Source organism: Bicyclus anynana, chromosome 8, assembly GCF_947172395.1.
Source record: "Bicyclus anynana chromosome 8, ilBicAnyn1.1, whole genome shotgun sequence".
NCBI classification, from domain to species: Eukaryota; Metazoa; Arthropoda; class Insecta; order Lepidoptera; family Nymphalidae; genus Bicyclus; species Bicyclus anynana.
In genome coordinates, this window is record NC_069090.1 from 142,299 (window position 1) to 158,986 (window position 16,688).

General features: G+C 41.8%; 1 long non-coding RNA gene across 4 annotated transcripts in view; it reads left to right on the forward strand.

Moving 5' to 3' along the window:
* Positions 1-15,911, forward strand: part of LOC112052367 (uncharacterized) — a 100,051-nt gene extending 84,140 nt beyond the window's left edge. Inside the window, exons 4-6 of one of the 4 annotated variants that reach the window (XR_008251050.1) lie at positions 5,971-7,701; positions 10,872-13,718; positions 13,836-15,911. This is a non-coding gene — a long non-coding RNA (uncharacterized LOC112052367). Of the gene's footprint in view, positions 1-5,970; positions 7,702-10,871 lie in introns of all 4 variants that reach the window. The other 3 variants (XR_008251049.1, XR_008251051.1, XR_008251048.1) reach the window with 3 other exon arrangements.
* Positions 15,912-16,688: the final 777 nt, after the last annotated feature.

Sequence of the window (16,688 nt, forward strand, 5' to 3'; positions counted from 1 at the left end):
TTGTTTACACAATAATAATAAAAACTATGTACGAGTAATAAGTAAGTAATAAAAATAGTTTTACTAAATTATATACTTACTTAATATTTAAGTACCTATTATTATGTGGGTTTTCATACGGAAAATAGTATGGGGTCGCGTTAAATGTATACTTATAATAAAACTGTAACAGAGCAAATTCTGTACATAGAAGATATTTTGAAAATTTTAGCTGGAGGGCATTATATAATAGGTACTGAAGCCAAAAAATATATTTTTTTTATTTTTGTCTGTATGTCCGAATTTTTGTTGACCGGGCATCACGCAGCAGCTACTGAATGAATTTAAACGAAAGTTGGCACGATTTGAGACCACAATACGGAGAAGGTACGGATTTCGGAAGTAATTAAATCAGTAAGGGTGAGCAGGAATCACCTGCCGCCAGTAAAAACCTTAAACTAAGCTAAGCCACAAGAAGAAGTGCACTGACCAAATATCTCCCACACAGCATAAAGCTACAGCTAGCTGCAGCGGTAGTTTCCTTTAAAAATATAGTTATTTGTACCTAAATTTAGATATAGATAAAACGTAAATACGTCTTAGATGTGGCATGTAGGTGCTCTGTACTTCTTAGTCGGATTTTACATTTGTTTTTACTAATTTAGATAATTTAATTATTTCGTAATTATTCTAGTCGCGTAAGTAGTTGAACGGTTGGGATGCGCACATAATAGCATAAGAGCTGCAGAGTGTCCAATTTAACCTCCATTTGTTTGAGAATTTGACACACTCAGCGGTTGAATGATCCCCTGGGGGTGCCCCTACGACGTCTATGAATTCCACTGCAAGAGTCAGGCGTCCTTACTCCTTCTTCATATTCAACCAAGGTGTCGCGAATTTAATAATATTTAAAAAACCTTATGCGACTTCATCTGCGTAGTTCCCATTTCCATTGAAAATAAAATATAGTATACTAAGTATTTGCAAGCTTTCCATGAGTGAAAAGTAGTCAGTCCAGTAGTTTCAGAGCCTATGAAAATGCATGTCAAATTGTCATTGCAAACAAGCAAACCATCAAATCGTTTATCGTTCCTCTTCGTAATGTTACTCGTAGTATTGATAATAATTGACTTTGACTTATTTAAATAAAGCGAGTAAAAATGGAAACCTTTTGTTAAGAATCCCGAGAGGCCAAGTATTGGTTATTGAATGTCTACTATTATAAGTCTATGTTTGTATATTAGTCCCGCGTCTATTAGCGAGGGGTCACCGCCGGCGACGTCTCGTCACCAGACACTTTCCTCTCCCTCTCTCCGCGCTCTCCTACGAAGGACTGACTCGAGCCGTGACCTGCCGCAACTCTCCGCCGTGGGCTGCACACATACTAATGCGTGAAGTATCGTTTTGCGTTATTAGCAATTGTTAGCCTTGAAATTTTTAAAAGTCTCAATATATCGACATTCGAATCCGAGAGTTCAAGGATTCTCGGTCGTCGGACTGTTGTCGTACCCAATCCTACTACAACCTTTACGGAGTCAGTCCTGAGGCTGGGCTGCCGGCGGCGCCGTGCGATCGATAGCAAGTGCCGACGAGCACTGTCGGCGGAAGTGTGTCTGTCTGTGGCGCAGCTAGTGCCGGCCCTCGACCCGCCGCCGGCCGATGCGGCTCTACTGCACCACTGTACAGCGTACTAAGTGTGTCGCTCAGTGAATTAATAAATACTCGTATTAAGAGCTTCTTCTTCTTCTTCTTGAGGTCCCTGTATCGCGTTGACCGTTATCGATCTATTGTGATCGCCACTGACTAGATTTCCCCTGTATATATATAATACTGGTTGCTGCCAGGTACAGCAGCAGTTTTATTTTATTAAGAGCTTGTCCAGAGAGTACTCTAGCCGCTGTATAGGTGTTCCAATTCAATATCATGGGTGGCACTTAGAGATTACCGTATCAGGTTGACAGTTGACAGAATATGAGGGCCCTGCGTGTAGACAACCGTGGTCCAACGTAATGTTATTTATATTACGTTGGTCATCTTACATTGTCATGTTTATATAGTTTACGCGGACGAAGTCATAAGTCCGCTAGTGTAACCTAAATCCAAATTACAAAACATTTTAAAAAATTAAATAAGCATTCTCTCTGTCTCATGCACGACTTCATCGGCACATATCGCTAATATACACACTGGGGTCAGCTTACAGCTCGTGTTGTGGTGCACGTGGTACACCCTCGTACACATTGGAGCAGCGTGGTGGGACTAAGCTCCATATACCTTCTCGTATAAACTGACAGTGATGAAATAGCTCAGGATGACTCTCACCTAGTGTGGGTGTGTGAAAACGTGCATATATGACGTCTGTAGTAGTAGCGTGAAGTCGGCTACTGTGTGTCGGCTACATAAACAATACATCTTGAACTGGTGACGAGTTGACACCTCCGACAGTTTCCGAGAAACGTCTCCGACATACGGACAGACAGAGTCGGTCGAAGCAGTCGTACGCGCGAGCAGATGGCGCATTTTTTTCTAAATTACTAAAAAATTCGCTCGTTTGTCCCCAAAATGAGTTTCCCTTCATTGTTCCACCCTTCTACAACCCGCGCGCCGCAACAATACATTACACAAAAAATCTATTTCGCGAAAATCAATAAGATCGATCGCACCGTGACCGAATTTAAACTTTTATGGCATTTGTTAGTGAAATTATAAAAAATGATGATTTGTAGCAAAGGGTCCCTACACACGACGGCGACACTCGCATTCACATTATATGACAATAAACAAAGTATGCTTTCATATATTTAAATTGTACTTTTAAGTATACTTAATTAAATAATATATTTTTTTTAAAAAGGTACTTCTTGTCAAACGTGACTTAAAATAAACGCAACGGTATTTCCTATATCCTCTAAGACAGTGATCTGTGCTCGAGCGGAGAAGGAAACTAAACCAAGAGTCTGCTTAGCCAGACAAACCTCATTCGAAGAAGGCTGAAGGACAATTGAGGATACAGGCCCTTGAAATCTGCTACCTAACGCTAACTGCAAGCAGAGGCGTCCCAAGAACGTCCTTTACGATCCAGACGATGACATAACAACCGACAATGCTTCCCAGGCAACACAATCACAAGCTACACAGCGTCTTCGCCGGCGAAGACGAGATCCCCGATATCTAACGTCACCCGGACGTGGGTTTTCTAACTCACGATCTTGGGGGCGTCCGGACTGATTCACTCAGGTCACGGTTACCTCCTCCAGAATGGCCTTCTAAGCCGAGGTCCGAGTCTCATAGGAGACGTCCTTCGAGAGCCGTTCCGTCCTCTATCTTTCTTTCAGCCTTCGGGTCACATCAGGCGATGCTTCTGCGTTCGCCCAACCCCCCCGGTGACGCCGTAGTGGTTCCGCAGGGAGCTATCGGCACCTACTCAGACAGAAAAAAAAAACCAAAGCCACAGTCCAAGCTCCATACTTGGCTACCGTACTTAGCTTATAGCACCGTACGCTATTCTGGATATTGCAGGCTCTCGCTCCAAGACGTCTTAATATGAAATCTAACCTAAGTAGCTTCAAAAATGTAGATACATTCGCGACATTTATAGCTTTAGATTCTATAGGCCCTGATAAATATCTTTAAGTATATTCCTGTGAAGGTAGCTGCTAGGCGGGCCATACTGCGCCGCGTGGGACGACAGCCAGACCTACTCGTTGCTAATTATTATTGGAAATATCTTTGTATAAGTATATATTTATGATTTGCGAGAGACCCGTCGAGGTCAACTGTTGCTACGGAGGGCTCACACCGACGCGCCGACGACTCATTGTATTTATTTATTGTAAATACGTTATTTTCTTCTACTTATTTGAAGACATTTTATATTGATTTCTAAGTGGGTGTTACTCAATATTTTACCATATATATTACGTACGTTTTTTTTATTCTGTACAAGTTAGCCCTTGACTACAATCTCACCTGATGGTAAGTGATTATACAGTCTAAGATGGAAGCGGGCTAACTTGTTAGGAGGAGGATGAAAATCCACACCCCTTTAGGTTTCTACACGGCCTCGTACCGGAACGCTAAATCGCTTGGCGGTACGCCTTTGCCGGTAGGGTGGTAACTAGCCACGGCCGAAGCCACCCACCAGCCAGACCTTGACAAATTAAGAAAATCTCAATCTGCCCGGCTGGGCATCGAACCCAGGACCTTCGTGTTGTAAATCCACCGCGCATACCACTGCGCCACGGAGGCCACTTTAGTGTTTTAGCCATCAAAACCACTAAAGTGGCAATCTCTAAGCTTCATTTGTTCGGGCTCCGTCCTGCCGTTGCATAACAAAAACTATTGTACAAATCAATGTTTTCGAAATGTCATGCGTTTGCATTTAAATGTGTTTTTGCAATGTCAATATCAAATACAATAGTTATTTTGGTAAAGACGTAAAGTCGAAACTCTGGCTGATCGCGCACAGGATCGAACTGGCGCCCTTCCGCGGCCGAGCCCGCTGGCAGCAATTCACCCGCACACTCGCTAGACCGGCGGTAGACATTTTTTCAGCGTCGAATAACCGGCTCTTGGCGAGGGCGCAAGGTGCGAGCGGGAGCGGGCGCGGACGCGGGCAATTTTAACTGTTTAATTTTTTCACTTTAACATCTGTTGTAACATTTTGTGAAAAATCTATATTAATATTAGCGGTAAAGTTTGTTATATTGAAGGGGTAATCTCTGTATCTACTGAACCGTATTCTCGGTACCTAAAGCGGGTGAAACCGCGTTGAGTTGGCTAGTACAAACCAAAGTGATTCAAACTGGGAGTCAAACCTATATAAGCCGATACGGTAAGACACAACACTGCCAACCGTGCCAGAGATGTCAAAAGTTACTTAAGGTTATTTCTAAATTAAATTAATTTAAAATTACCATTCACAAGTTTTTTTAACTGTACAATGTACAAGACGAACATACAGTCCACTTCACGCAACGTGCATCGCTTCTGAGCCGCTGACACTCGGCCGATGAGTACCGCTTTATTTTTAGGGATCCGTACTTCAATAAGTTAAAAACGGACCCAACTGAATGTTAAGAACCTTTTTATCTTAAATCGTGTAAATATGGATTTTAAGTCAACTCGCTACGAGTTGACTTAAAATCCATATTTACAGGTCAGTTCCCTGAAGCTGTGAAAAAATCAAACTTCTAGGTTACCATACAAAAAATACGACCGTTTAAATCATAAAAAATGTACATAGTATATGAGCTCAAGCGAATCAAAATGCACACCACTCACACGTCAGGTTTTTGTTTTCAATGTCAAAATGTTTTTGAAAAAAAAAAAAATCCCTATGGTCTATTTTCCTTCAATGAAGCGATACACGTGTCGCTGTCACTGCGAGTGGATGAGCGAACGTTATCTCGATGTGTGGTGTGACGTCACAGTGGGCCGGAAGCGGCGCAGACACCGCTCGCCGCGCCCAGGCCAGGCCCAGGCCAGGCCGGGCCAGCCTGCGCTGATAGAGAGTGTGCACGATCTTCTCTCCCGAACACTGCATAAGACGATAGTGAACGATTAATTAATTATTTATGAATAGACAAGCCTGCCGCCTGGCGTGCCCGCAGTGTCGCAACTGCGTTAGCGCAAAATTCCATCTTTTATAAACCCACTGGAACCATGAATTTTTCGAAATAAAAAATAGCCTGTCTTCCAAGATCCAATTTATCTGTACCTATATCGAAATTTATCGAGCGGCGGTTTAGCCGTGAAAAGGTTTACTTTTGCATTTTTAATATTAGTATGGTTACCTACAATTAAGTTTTAAAGTCCCCACACAATATATATAAGTTCATATAGTTTGGTTCTTTTTTAAAAAATGTGCTACAGTAAATGTTAGGTTCTAACTTGTAATACATTGTTAAATCTCAATTAAATAACAGCATAAAAAAAATGGGTTTTTTAAGGAAATAAAAATATTTCATAAGAATTTGTATTTTGTTTCAGTTGAGCGAGACTGGAGAGACGTCACGCGCCGTCACCCGCACCACTAGCGTCACCCAGAGACCAGCTCCACCTAGAGACCAGCTCATCATCATCAAAATATCTAATGATCCTCAAAGGAGAGCGAATTTAGTTCAGATTTATCTCGCCATTCCGATACGGGTTGTCGGGGTCAGGGTGGTAATGTAGGACGATCACTATCAGATGTTGGTGACTACGATGGGACGGAGGGCAGCACACCACCGCAGACTTGCAACTGCAGGCTGATACAGAGAATGTAGTGGAAAGAAAACAAATCCAATATTATATGCAACATCGTCGTCTGTAAACATGAAACAACCACTGGCTGCTGCATCTGTGAGGAGTTTGTGCAGTGAGAGTGACGTTGTATCCTGGGCATATTATCTGACGCTCTTAGTAAAGCTTCACAATCAGTTCCATTGTCTTTGTTAGGCTGACATTATTTTAGTGAAGGCTCAGGAAATGGGGATGATGACTAGGTTTGAGTATATTGATTTTTATGATACATTCGGGTAAATAAGGTCAATGTTAACTAATTTATACATAAAAAGCAAAGATTGACTGGATATTTGCAAAATAAATAAGATTATAAAATTTCAAAATTTACTAAAAATATTTTATCGTAATTAGATGAAAATTCATACAGTTTTAGCTTCCTTACATTAAATGTGACATTTTTTAATATATGAACTATAAACATAAACGCAGAAATAACAAAGATATTAGTAATTTTGTTTAAACGCCCATACAAATCTAACGATCATTAATTGCCTACGACGTCATAAGTGCGTACCATTTTATATGGGGCGTTTTTCAGGGATCCGCGGCAGCGCCACAAATCTGGCCCTTTAAATCCTTGTAGCTCCGAAAGTAATGATCGCAGATACCCTGTTCCTTTTACAAAATTGCTTTACTATTAGCGTACTCTTAATTTATATACAATTTAAAAAACTGTCATCATCCCTATTATTATTTACCTACTAAATACCATAGCCATTACCATTCTACCGGCAAAGACGCACTGCCATGATCTATGGTGCTACATTGAAAATTCATCATTATCTTGTTTTTTAAGAATATTTTTTATAATATGACCATTCCCTTCCAACTAGTCGGGAAAAACTGTGCTAGGAGTGGGTACGACAATACACCAACGGGGCGGGGATCGAACCACCACCCCTCTGGTGGTGATGAGTCCGACCGTTCTCACCGTTGAGCTATTGATCTTAGACTGCATTGACATTTCACATCAACTGACTCGCAGTAGTAGGTTGAGAAATGAAAGCTATCACTTAAACTCCGCCATACACTAATTATCTACAATTGTACAACTAATGGACGTAGCAGCGGCGTGCACTGAGCACTTCATAGATACATTCACTGCATACCCTGAGGATTCATTACAAACCTGAATTGTAAAAGGAATTTTCCATTATGTACAGTTTGTAGTGGTTCGGTGTAAAGTGCCTATCCTAGTGAAAACCCACTGAGTAGAGCTGCAACAGTTAGAGCTGGTGTTGTCTGTTACACGTTTGGTCCACAGTTCCAGCACACGCGGGCCCTGCTTATGAGAGCCGCGAACGGTGCTGTGACGTCACAAGTTGGCAGCGGCGCTGTACGACACGAGTTCGCAGTGGTGCTGTGACGACACGAGTTGGCAGCGGCGCTGTGCTACACATGCAGAACGTTCGCTCATTGGTGCTACAAAAAACGGTAATCAGGAATTTGTCTTTTTATCACTATATTAGTTACTAGCCGACGCCCCGCGGATAAAATATTGCCTTTGACACTCACAAATAACGTGGCCTTCTAGTGCTAAATGAATTTTCAAAATCGATTCAGTAGATTTAGAGATTACCCCTTACAACACCATAAACTTTACTTCTTTATAATATTAGTATTGATATCATCTATGCTAATATTATAGAGATAGTGTGTAGTGTGTGTCGGACGGGTAGCGTACCTCCGTGATCGCTCGGCGTTGAGTTCGATTCTAACTACCTTCACTATAATGTAGTTGTCCGTCTGCTCCGCGCACAGACAACTCGCCCACTGCAGATAGCATACAGTGTCGTCGCCGGTAGCTCGATTACAAAAATTTAAATTAAAATAATGAAAAATCCGGAAAATAATAATTGTGTCTGATAACTGACACCAATACAACGCCACCTCTTATGCATATCTAACAACATTCCCCATGAATAGGAGCATAGGAGCACTTCTCCCACACTCATCATCATCACCACACGGTGCCGCGTACGTCACAGTTGGACGCTCAGTGTGCGAGCAGCCTTCCTGACCTGTAGTTTTGCGGCACGTCAATTCTCTTACTACAAACGCTTACTTCAACAAGAAGAAAATAAATAATCGTTATTGTTTAACGCATGCATCTCTCAGTTTTCACTGTCCTTCTACAGAACTTTGTTCATACTTGCTACTCGGGAAAGCTATCTCTCTCGTTCCCCGACCCCGGGTAACCCGAACCCGAAACCTAAAGTAGTGACAATTGTAACTCCAACAAGTCGATCAGCTGTCTAGACGCCCCCCTGCCCCCACACCGCGCCGCGTCTAGACGGGCGGCAGACTACCCCCGGCTACGGCACGTACCTGCTGAGTGGCGTGCACAAGGGCTTCGACTAGGGTAACCACTACGAAAAAATAAATAGAACATAACGGAGAAAGCTTTTAGAAGTATGGCGTTTAGACCCATAATCAGCCTGTATCCGTCCACAGCTGGACATAACCCTTTCCGACAGCGCGCCACCACACGATCCTCCGCCTAGCTCATCCAGCCAGTTTGACCCATCACGCTGCTTAACTGCGGACTTAGGATGGTGTTTAATTTTAAAACTATCACTATCAAATGTTATAGATAATAACCGGAGTCGACGGCTCCACGTCAGAAGCACGGGGATATATTTATTTATACTTAATATTATAAATAGAAAAGATTTGTTTGTTTGCATTGAATAGGCTCTGAAACTACTGAACCGATTGGAAAAATCATTGTTAATCACTGCTAAGAAACTACACCATCCTCAAGTGATATAGGGGACAGAATTCCTTCTTCCTTACGTCCTATTAACCTGATCGCCTTTCACACGCCGACGATTGCCATTACCGAAACGAATAAATGAGTAGCGCACTACAGTCGTCCACTCGCTCGCACGAGGACTTCGCTCGCTTCCGTCGGGACAGTTTCGTTCGCCGTGGGAAATGATAAGCATTATACCCTGAACATATGAACTTTATTCACAATTCAATGAAACGTTGCCGTGGGGTAATATAGTACTAACGCCATCTAGTATTACATTTGAGAACTACGAAATTAGACGACAGTTAGGTGTATCAAAACCAGCTTACAAACTGACTTACCTATTAGATTTAGATCATATTTATTTATTCTATTAAATGATAAAACTATTCATAAAAAGCCTTCTTTGTATTAAACAACAACTTTTATTAAAGTAAAATTCCACACTCCAACATTATATTATTTCCTTTTCTCTCCAAATAGTCGGAAACACAGTATTAGTGGGTACGACAGTAGTCTAGCGGGCGGGGACCGAACCCACGACTTGTCGAAGTCGAGTCCGGCCTCAACCGTGAAGTTGTAGAAGTTGAATTGTACAATGTCCCAGCCAGCGAAGGGTCGACGGCACAGTTAGTCAGTGAGTCAATTAGTCGTATCACATCCGATAGACTGCGCCGCGACTTCGCACAAAAAGCGATCGCGCGGATTTTTTGCGAAAAACATAAAAAACGAGCATTGTGTACATCTTAGTAACAGCTGTTCGCTTTCTCACGGGCTTTTTATACGTTTTTTGAGATTTTTTAACGCTCGGCAACACCTGTTTTGGTTTGAGAAAAAAAAATTGCGTTAACTTTGAATATATATTGCATGTGAAATTAGCTGTGTGCACTAGTACATTGTATCATATCAGTGTGTTCACTGTACAAATTACTATTCATTGTATTTTGTTTTACAAAAGTATGTGGTATCAGTAGTTAACTTAAAACAAACAGGCAATGTTTAATTCAAAACATTTGGAATATCCCACCAAATGACATTCGTGCCAACGGTTCCACGAACGATCCTGACGATTGTGCCTCAATGTACACTTGGACCCAGTGCTCACTCTGCAATCAAAATATAGTAGTAGTAGGTAGTTTAAAAATACGAATAGCAACACCTACTACTTGCTCAATTAATTAAATGTATTTAGATTTAACATATTACAGCTACTCGTATATACAATTAAGTTTTGTCACGCGACATGCAAACATTTCGAAGTAGACAAATAATAAAGTTCAATATTATATTGTTTTTAGTTGTGACATTGCTCGTAAAGCAATCGTCCGCGTCCCGGCGGCGGCTGGGAACGGTTGTGCGGACGGAGCAAGTTCTCGCGAACTTTTCTGTACAAAATAACGGTCTTTTTAAGCCGAGCTTCCGGCGCGGAAGTCACACATTGTCAGCATTGCTGCCTCGCGCGACGCATGCGGTGCGCCGTGCAGGACGATTGCGAGTTATTATAATATGTGCCTAAATAGGAGTCTTGCGAGATGTGGGTGACAGATGGGTGAAGGTCGTTTCAAATTCGGATCTTAGACTATATATAAATGTTAACTACAAATGCTGCATTGGTTCGTTTTGCACTGTAGACACCTACATAGTACTAAGGAAGAATTTAAAAACAATTACCATTAAGAGAACTTCTACTTTAAAAAGTAAATACTAATCTAGATAATAGGTATATAGTACCTAATTATAATACAGTTATCTAGATCTCATCTTTTATAAAATAACAAAGGTTTGGCTCACAGACTAGACAATTAATCTCAAACTAATGTAATAAGAGAAACCCTTTTCTCGTTTTCAGGCGGCGTCAGAGCTGAGTCGTGACGTCATCAACACGCAACGTTCGGCTCACACTCGCACCGAACGAGAAGTACAAGGAGAAGATCCTTCTGTGATGGTCCTTGCTTCGACGAGAGCAACTTACGTGGTATCTTATTGTTAGCTTTGCATGGACTCGCTGGGCGGGTGCCGGGTCCACCGAGTGACAGGGCGAAACCCTCGTCGAGGGCCTGTGCCCAGGGTGTAGGGTATGGAGCTCCTTCATAACATGCCAACATCACCTTCTGTGTTCTATATAATGCTAAGATACGGTAAGTATCAGAATATAATCGTATACCCTCGTCAGTAATTTATTAATGGTAAAAAATAAATGATTGATAAATAGGTTGCCTAGTTAAATTGCGTTTAATACAGTTAAATTAAGCATAAAATAAGCTTTCATTTGACATATTGGACGACTAAATAACTTTAATAACATTACTCAAGTGTTTATATAGTTATGGCAATCCCACAATTGCAGTGTGCAAGCAGGCAATTTTTAACAAATTTAATAGAAATGAAAATGATTTTTTTTTTCTTTTTAAACATTACATTAAATAATAGGGCTAAGATCTTCTTTTAAGTAAATACCTGTGTCAGAAGGTCTCGCTCTTCCTTTATATCATCATAGTCGTAACTACGGTATTTTATAATGTTTAAAAAAATTAAACATTGAAACTATCCTGCCGCAATTATAATATGTGAATATTTTCTATCATTTATTTCCTATCCCAAATAAATAACAGATGAGCGTGTATGTTTCGTAAGCCGGATCTTGTACTATATCGTCATATTGTTCGATGCGAACGTAGTTGTAATATTTAAATTTGTAATATTGCAAATTAACTCCAATTAGTTACTATGAACAGGTTCATTTACTTGCTTGAGATTTATTATAAACTAGCGAACGTAAGCGACTTCGTTCGTGTGGACGTCAGTTTTTGAGAAATCCCGCGGGAACCATGGATTTTTCCGGGTATGTGTTAATCCAGAGTAAAATCTATTTCCATTCCAAATTTCATCCAAATCGCTTCAGTAGCCGCAGCACAAAGGAGGAACCGTTTCGAAATAGCTTGTAAACTAAGCTTATTTGAAATAAATAAATTTTGACTTTGACTTTGACTTTGAACAAACATACACACTTATACACAAACTGTCGCCTTTATAATATTAGTGTGATAGTGTTATTATTGTGCACAAAGAACCATTCATAGTGTAATATGAAATCCTTGCCTTGATAATTACTTCAATAGTCCCCCATATCAAAACCCAAAACCCCAAAATTTTAACTTGGTTTTTGAGAAAAACACGGACATACAAACATACGGCTATATACAAATACGGATTACATTTTTAAACATCCTTTTTGAAGTCGGTTTATTCTTTGTACAATTCTTGGCTCTACTGCTGTTCCTATCCTATCTCACCCGATGGTAAGTGATGATGCAATCTTAGATGGAAGCGGACTAACTTGTTAGGAGGAGGATAACAATCCACACCGCATTCGGTTTCGACACGACATCATACCGAAACGCTAAATCGCTAGCCACTGCCGAAGTCTCTTACCAGCCAAAAGTAGAGTAGCGACGCAGTTCTCTGAATCTGGATTGAAGCCTGGCAGTCCGGGCACTCTCAGACTAGAACGTTGAAAGAGGAACGAGATCGTACAGTCTTCGAGGACTTCGCTCACGATATATTTTGTAGAATTTATTACGTTAAAATATGTGTTACTTTTAAAAGCTAGCGCAGGTAAACAAGCTGGTCCACATGGAATTCAGTTTTACCACATTTAATAATTTGTACCTTCGCTCTCGACGGGACCAAGCACATTAAAGCTCTGTTCGACGCGCCGGCCGCCTGGAAACAGCATGACAATATGTTCAGTAGCATCTGTGAGGGAATCTGTCACAGAAACTACTCGACATGTTGGAAGCTACGTCGGCGCTGCTGGCTGCTGGATAACTATTTAGTGAACGTCACTCGGTGTATTATCTGTTTTTAAACGTTCACTTTTATTTTATATTTATTAATTTATCTACGCACGTCTTATTTAGATATTTTGTATTTTTGTCTTTATGTCACTTTTGTTGTTAATGTTCTCTTTTATTATACCTAAATTTCATGTCTGCCTTATTTAGAAACTTTATGTTTTTGTCGCTTCGTTGTGTCGATCGTAATTTATTTTCTTTTCCCCGGTGGCGAATCAAAAAATTGTGAAATTTTCTGATTGGCTGTCGCTATCTAGCAAAGGCCTCCTCAACTGGAACCCGTAGATCCGAACTTGTGCGCACAGTCGACGGCGACACGGCCGCCCGGCCTGCGCACCGCCGCGTGTGCGCCGGTGACCACTCACCGGCCGGAGTGCGCGGGCGGGCGGGCGTGTCCCACACAAGTTGGGTGATACGCGGGCGCAGTAGAGGCTGGACATCGTCGCCTCCACACAAGGGTTATTTGTTTGCATTTCTTTTGTTTTGTGCTGTTTGTAGCACCGCGGGACTGCGGCAGCCAGACGTGCCTGCCTCATGTTAGGAAAACTGAAAGTTAGTCCGCCCACGCTCCTACCGTAGGAACCTAATTACGGTAGCCAATAGTGTAGTTTGGACGTGGTAACTTTGGAGGGTAGCAGTTCCACATCCTCGATTTTCCAAATAAAACGTAATTTTCTTAATTTTTCTGCGGTACATCGTGAGTATTCATGTCTGCAGTCGCTAGATTGTGGCAGCCCTTGAGCCCTTCGCTACAAATGTTTAAAGTTCTTGAAAATCTTTGGTGACTGACGATTGGAGACATAGTTTCTCATATTATGTATGCCGAATAAAATCTTAAAAAAGTCTTTTTAACAAAAAACTTTAACCGACTTCAAAGTGATCTAAAGGTAGCATACATGATGTTATTTTTGGCTTTTTAATTTATTTTTGAAGTCAGTTCAATTTTTTTTGTTAAAAAGATTTTATTTTTCTGATTTTTAGTGTGTCCTAGCAAAGTGAACGCAAGCGCCACAGTACGGGCAATTTCGTTATTTTCATTTTAACACGAAATTACTGAACCGATTTTCATGATAATTAAATGGGACCAATCTGGAATCTGAATCAATTAATCTATTTCAAGCAAAAAAAACCTTCAAAATTGGTTAAGAAATGAAGAAATTATGAGGTAACAAACACAAAAACAATGAAACCCTTGAAACTGCTTTACTTCATAGCCACCACAGACCAAACTGCACAATTGGCGCCCGCTAGCGGGGGCAGGCGCGAGCGCACCAACTGTCAGCTCTACAACGAGGCGCGTCTGGCTCTCGCAGGCTGTCGGTCCACGGCACTTTATCTTCACACTTATTTCTTTTACATGTTTCTGTTTTGTTATTCATTTTAGTTGTTATTTGTAATTAATTCTTATTTATTTTGTTATGATTATTTGCATTTACTTTGTCCACGGGGAACGTCGTTGTTGTAAATATTGTACAAAGGCTGGCACTATTTTATTTGATTGCTTAGACTTAGAAGTTTATATAAAATTTTCAGGTTTGTGTAAAACTTAGCGGTGTTTAGATGTGTTAGATTTCAAACAACATTTATGGTAAACTAACTAACTGTGTAAGACATTTTTGTGCAAACATTTCGATATATCACTCGTGGCTTCCTGCAGTGTCTGAGGTTTTGATAAACTACCTTCAGCCGTCACTATACGCTACGTCAACAGTGATTCACCAGATTCTGTAAACAATATGATATCGAAATGTTTACATCAAATTATGTTTAATTCTGTAAAAGTATTGCGCTCGACATACCGACGATGATATCTTCAAGAGTTCCCGCAAATTGCGGTTTGATGTCGGAACCGACGCCGACGTCGGCCGCAGTGCGGGCAGGAGCGGCAGCAGCACCAGCCGCCGGCGGGGTGAGGTAGTAGGTTGTATAGTACTGCATTACACCACTGAGGAGAGACTGTATAGCCTGCTAACTTTCCCGGCCGGCGGCGCGCCGACGAGGGACCGCCGCCGCAGCGGAACACGTCTGCAGCAGCAGTAGCATAGGTCGTACATAGCGCCGCTCCGCTGCCAGCACGACCGTCGCACGGCAGGCCGAGCGCTGTCGGAGCAAGCGCCGCTGTCGCCGGGGCCGTCCTGCTGGCAGCGTGGCATGTGTGTAAACTTGCGTTTGCGCTTTGGACCGCAGCGTCACCGGTCCCAGGCGCAAACGGAGAGATGTAACTCATCATCATCACTTCACGTGCTCATGTGTATCATGTGGTAATAAGTATGTGTGTACACACCAGAGGGCCGGGGCAGATGGACGGCCTGTCGCAGACGGTGTCGGCTCGAACAGTCGGATGAGTCAGTCGTCTGTCGATGTGACAGAGCACCGCCGTGTGGTGTCGCGTGCAGCACGAGATGTGCTGCTGAGGGTGTGGAGCTGCTGCTCGTTTGTCCCAACAGGATGTTGTCGACGCAACTCTGAGATCTGTTCACTTGTTGACAGACGTTGTCAACTTGGCAGTATCGATTACTTAGATACAAGCAACATTAATTTGATGAACAAGTGGTCGTCCTCTGCGCGCCCAGGCCGAACCTCTGCACCGATACCGAAGGGGTGCTACTATAATTTTAAGATTCCGCCTAGTTCATTAAGATTTCCTGTACAGTCAAACGAAAGTTAAGTTGTAAGATAACATTGTATTGAAAGGATCTTCACAACTTTTCTTATAATTTGACAATAACGCTGGCAGCATTTGCACACGACAAACTGAGACATTTTACATTCAGTCGCGTCAATCGCATCTGTAATACGCGACTGTCGCGCTGTGCAAAGACTGTAGGGGGGCGAGTGAATTACGTGGTGCGGTGTCGTGCGCGTCGTACGCAGTGAAGGTCGTGTCTAATGTATGTAAACAGGGGACCCACAGCCAAGCCTGTGCTGTGGGCACCGTGTGACGGCCGGCACTGCGTGGACGCGCACGGACGGCCTCGTCGTCTTGTTTATATGTATATAATGTTATGTGTCACCAAAATAAAAATGAAAATGAATAGCTTGTGTTTTTATTACTTCAGCCCCGATGTCCTGCAAGCATCTCAGAATGCACAGTGTTAGTCTCACCTTGACTCATGTGAAGTCGGTAAGCGTAGAGGACATATTATCTACACTAATATTATAAAGGAAAGATAACGAATAAACACAAAAACTACTGAACCAATTTTAACAATTCATTCACCAATTGAAAGCTACATTATCAAGAACAGAGGCTTTATTATAGTTCTCACGGTGAAGGAGACGCGGGTGAAACTGTGGGGTGCTGCTAGTAGCTACTAATTTATATTTTTTATTTTACTCTGTCAAAATTAAGAAGTTAAATTGGCATAACAATTAGCAACTTAACCAAACTCCCTACACAACGAAATTTCAAGCTAAGACCCACCACTCTAATGCAGCTAGGCGAGTGATAATAATAATAAATAATTGTTGATATCTCGGAATTGTAACCCAGGACCTCTTATTACGTGGACACAAGCTAACCACTCTATCACCGAGGGTTAGTAAATATTATCAAGTTGATAAAATGATGTTGCACCTAATGCTATAAGCTGGCTATAAGTGTAAGAAGTGTCGGTATGATCTTGCAACACTGCTCGCGTACCTGCTTTCTTGCCCGCTTATCCGCTTAAACAATCTATTTAAGAAAGTATTATATTTGAACTGGCTCAGGTCTGCCCCGGCGGTGCAGCGGCCCGCGGTCGTGGCCATCAGATACACAAAGATACAAAATGACTAGATCTACGCAAAGTACGAGTAGATACATTTGCTTC